Source organism: Arachis ipaensis, chromosome B01 (genome assembly GCF_000816755.2).
Source record: "Arachis ipaensis cultivar K30076 chromosome B01, Araip1.1, whole genome shotgun sequence".
In the NCBI taxonomy this organism is placed as follows: Eukaryota; Viridiplantae; Streptophyta; class Magnoliopsida; order Fabales; family Fabaceae; genus Arachis; species Arachis ipaensis.
Window position 1 is genome coordinate 33659442 of NC_029785.2, and position 5239 is coordinate 33664680.

Genomic DNA, 5239 nt, shown 5'->3' on the forward strand with positions numbered 1-5239 from the left:
TATTGGAGGAGTTTTTTCTAATAAAGAGAATTTATATTAAACTAAAAAATGCTACACAACCATCAATAATATGATCTTGGGAGGAGTTAAGTATGTGAAATTATATGGAAAACATTTTTTTGGTAAATTTTATCCAATTTTTTTCAATAAAAAATAAGTTATTTTTTAAAATAAATATAATAGTTATTGAATAAAATAAATTATATCATCAAAATATTTAATATTAATTCTTAATTTAACTTAAATTTTGACAACTAAATTAATGAATCATAGTAAAATCACCTGAACTTTGCATACCTATAAAATTACATAATTCTTATATCAACTCCATTAACAACTATGAAATTTACTCTTACTCAATTAATATTTTATCTATTTTTTTTTTTGTTATTTTAAATTTGTGATTTGGTTTTTGATTTTTTTATTTGTTTTTTTTATTTTTTAGTTTATTTTTTGTATAAATCTATTTTATAATTCTTATAATTTTTTTTTGAAAAAATTACTATATTTAATTATTTTAGTTGTCAAAATTCAAATTAAATTAAAAGTTAATATTAACTATAATGACATAATTTATTTTATTTAATAATTATTAAATATATCATAAAAGATAATTTATTTTCTATTTAAAAAAAGATCGGATAGAATTCAAATTTTTCTTATAGCATCCATACTTATCAAGATTATTGTCTTGAAGATCGCTTTAGACTCAGCATTGCAGCACAGGTTAGTTGAAAAAATACAACTTAGATATATGTCAATTTGTCATTTACATCACAAGGTCATTAGAGAAACTAAAAATAAACATAATTCAAACTTCAATTTTCATATTCTTACGTCAAATTCTCAACCGTGAGGGGAATAATAAATAATATTTTCTCTCTTTGGGTCTATTCCCTTGTTTATTTTAATGAAGAGTTTCTGAACAATCAACAATGTAATATTTTTATAAAGCAAAATGAATATAATAGAAAGTCATTCTAGATATTTGATCGAAGTCATTGACCTATTGAATTTCTAGACATGTGAAAGCGTAGAATGAAAATTTTAATTGACTACTTCCCACCCTGTAGACCAATATAAAATATTTTAGGTTGTCGTTATTTGACGTGTTGAATTTAAAATAATTTGACTATTTCTCATTTACCTTTGTTGTTGGATCTTAATTATTCATTCTTCTTGGGTTAGTCTTTTTTTTTCTACATTTTGTTAAATGAAATTGCGTCATTCATTGCTTGAATTAAACAAATAATGATGATGTTAGAAGTAGTAGAGCACGATTTTGCATAGCCATCGTTGATGGGGTCTTGGCATGCAATAGTCTCATAGTTCTAGACTTAAAATATTAATAGGGGCTGATAATTTGTTTATCAAAATATAATTGTACTACTAATATTAAAATAAACTATATATAAATATTATAACGTTGAGATTTACGCTGAATTTGGTAGTAGTTTTAGATATTATACTAAGATTTAAAAGCTAGGACTATAATGCATTATTATCAGTTTCCTTCATTAGAAATATCCAAATGTCACTTCACCTTGATTGCTTGAACAACAGGCCATAAACCTTATTCTTGTTCAAGACACTTGTTCAATTTCAAGTTTTTAACATTAAGCAGAGGAAAAAGCCATGAATCCTTTTTGAAAAGCATGCATCATAAGTTGTAAATTTTTTTTTCCTTTTTTGTTTACTTCTCTATTATCTGCTGTGTCTTCGGATTTTATATATAAATTAGATGGTATATAATATTAGAGTAATGATACACATCTAATTTTTTTTTTATAAATCGAATTCAATTAAATTAAACAATTAGACTTTGAATAATATTAGTCATAACTGATTTTTGTTTTGTTTGATCAATTTAATTAAACTTGATTAACAAAAAAAGTTAGATGTGTAACATTATTCTATAATATTACTGTTAAATTTATTGTCTGATTCTATCAAACAATGAAAATTTCAACGAAAACATATTAAAGTTAGATTTTCCGTATTTGATACTAATATTGTTGATATTATGATCGAATTAGTCCAACGGTAAATACCATCAAGAATTATGAATTTGTAAAGTATTATCATAATATCTTTCTATGGTGTATTCGATGGTAATGTACAATCTATTTTTTTAGAAAAAAAAATTAAATATTTTCGACAGATTTATCCTATTATAAATTTGACAATAATATCTATGATAAATTATAATTACAGAAAATTAAATGATACAAAAAAAATTAGAAGAATTTTCATAATCATCTACATCATTCTATCCGATCAGTTTCTAGTAGTGGCAATTGGTACTGTAGGGTGAGTATCCTTTTCTTATTTTTCATCTCTGTTTTAAAAAATGGGCTTCGTCTCCGCTCTATCTCCATTATGAATCCCTATTTAAATATTTAATTGTCGCAGTGGAGACCTAGCACAGATGGCATATCTATATGCCTCTTGCAAGCTGCATATGGGTTCAAGTCCCAGCTAAAGTTGGATGTTGTTTAAGAACCTATAGTGTGAACCCATGTAGTGTGTGTGAGTGTATTGTGTAGGTGTGTAGTATATGAGTGTAATACCTAGGATTGGAGGCTATCCAATCCACTTGACAAAAAAAAAATATTTAATTGTCCTCGCAGAAAAGATTGATATCAGCAACCACCCATGGATACTCCTCTAAAAAATTTAAAAAAAAATAGTAATACAAAATCATAATATAAAAGTCCAATACAATTTAATAAAAATTAACCTAATCTAACACAATTTAACATAATCTAACATACATATTAAAAGAAAATAAAATAAAAATAATTTTTAACATATAAAATAACATAATTCACCTTAGTAAGTTAGGGTATTTTATTAAATTCTACTTCTTCACTGGGATTTAGTGGGTCCCAAAAAAGTGCGTACCTCTACCCTCATCTCCATTTCCATTATTCGCGGGAATGGGTCCTTGTTCCCATGGAAATTTCGTGAATCCTCATTTACCTTCCCATCGCAGGTAATTCATATAGGTACCCATTTTCATAGATTTTTTTGCCATCCCTATCCGTTCGTCTAGCAATGTTGCCACTAGCGCATATTTGCTCGTAAAAGACTGTAATGTCCTACCTCATCTTATATATTTACTTCTTGTCCTGTAAAATCTCGGCACAAGCTCCTCATCTAAGCAAGTAAGGAGATCTTGGATCCACTCCTCATCTTGATATAGGTGTTTTCTTAATCATGTAAATTCTGTTGAGGTTGTGAACCTACTCATACAAATTGACGACCATCTCCTGAGAAGTAGAGGTGTGCTGGTGGTTGATGTCAAAAGGCTCCAACAAAGAGTGTTGAAAAAGGAGGATCCTTTACCATAAACGCAATTCTTGTATGGCTTGTCTAAAATGTCAAGCCACACTGTATTTGGATCCGCTTGCATAGTACTGTTTGACTTGTGTTCTTCCTTTCCACTCTACTGAGATTGCTGGGTCCTAGCACATAAAAAAATATGTTATAAAATAAAGATAAATATTATTCTTTATCTAATCATAGTGAACACACATTTAAAATAAGTCATAATTAAATTTGTAATAAAAGATAAAACTTAAAATTTAACTAAATGAAAAGGTTATCATTTTTCTCTTGGTGCCAGCAATGGTAGCTAAACCTCCCACAGTGCAAGGAGCCATCCTTGACTGATGTCTTGTTTGTCTTATTTGTGGCATAGCGGTGCATGAGACTAGGGTCATTGTTCTAGTACGGTCTCAACTCTCATTTTAAGTGGGTCCACAACTACTGAGATGCAATATAAGAAAAATGCCGAATACCATCGGATTTATTATTGGATTTAGCATTGTACATTAGCGTTGGCTTTATTAGCGGATTTATTAACGGTTTAGTTGTCAAATTTATCAGGTCAAATCATTACCGGCGAATTTTCATTTCTGACGGTAAATTTGCCAATAATAATTGGTGGAAAATGGAAAAAATGGGCTCGAAATGTAGCATGAAATTTATCGACGGATTTATTCGCCGGTAAACCCAATTAGTGAAACGCTACGTTTCAGTGATCCGCAATATTTTACCATCGGATTTATCTGCCAGTAAATCCGACGGTAACGAGCCCTAAAATTCGAAACACAAAGCTTCTCCCCTTTCATTTCGAATTCTCCCCTCTCTCTCTCTAACATCTCTTCCCCACTCTCTCTCTAACTCTCTCCTCTCCATGTCACTCTGTTAGCTTTGCCCCCGTCGGCAACGCCTCTGCAACCTCTTTTTGCCGCCTCTTCTCCCTCTCACCGAAATCAGCTCCTTCTTTCATTCTCTCTCCTTTGCAACCCAAAGTCAACCGCACTCTTTCTCTCCCTCTCTGTCGCTGCCATTACATACCCCTCCCCTGAGTTCTTCTTCCTTTGTTCAAAGCTCAGGTTCTATTTTAATGTGTTAAGTTTTATATGTTTTATATATTTGCTAATATTTAGTTTTTCATTGATAGGTTTACACCAAATAATAATGCATGTACACAGGAGATCTCCAATGTGATTAAGTCCATGTATGACAACCCATAGTCGAGCTACACAAAGATCCCTGCTAAGACCAGAGAACAATAGTTTTAGAAGTGGGCGATAATAATCCAATGTTGTTGAACTAATTGTATTTTAACTGTATTTTATTTCGATTAACTAATGTTGTTGAATTACTTTGTGCAGGAGAAATTTATATGAGATAGGAAATGTTTCGAGGGTTACCTGAAACTGAAAGTCGATCTTGGATGAGATCTGCTGTGGTGGTCGGAATAGTCGTGTTCGACTTGTTGGTTCTGGTGGTGCTGCTGATCCTTGATCACCGGAGGGTGGTGGTACCTGCAAGAGACTTTGATGCTTAAGTTAGCACGTGCTTTAGGCAGATTTTTGTGTAGAATCAGAGTATGAGTTATACTTGGGTGTTCTAGTGTATTTATAGTAGTGTGGAGTGACCTTCCTTTGAGATAAGTTAGTTATCTTATCTTATCTTTAGGTGGACTGTGATCTTCTGCTTTGGGCCTTCTTTGGGCCTGTATGGTGATTTGGCCGAGCTCTTTAAGAAGAGATCCATGTCGACCAACCTTTATAAGAGGTCGGTCACTTCTTGTTTTTAACCCGGGTCGCGTAGCTTGTCCCAGGGTATGAACAGTGCCCCTGCTCGAGTTCAATCTTTCCCTTGAGGTCGTGTTTTTAGACTTCGACCCCTTTGAGAAGGTTGTGCTCAAGCATTTCGCTTCTTG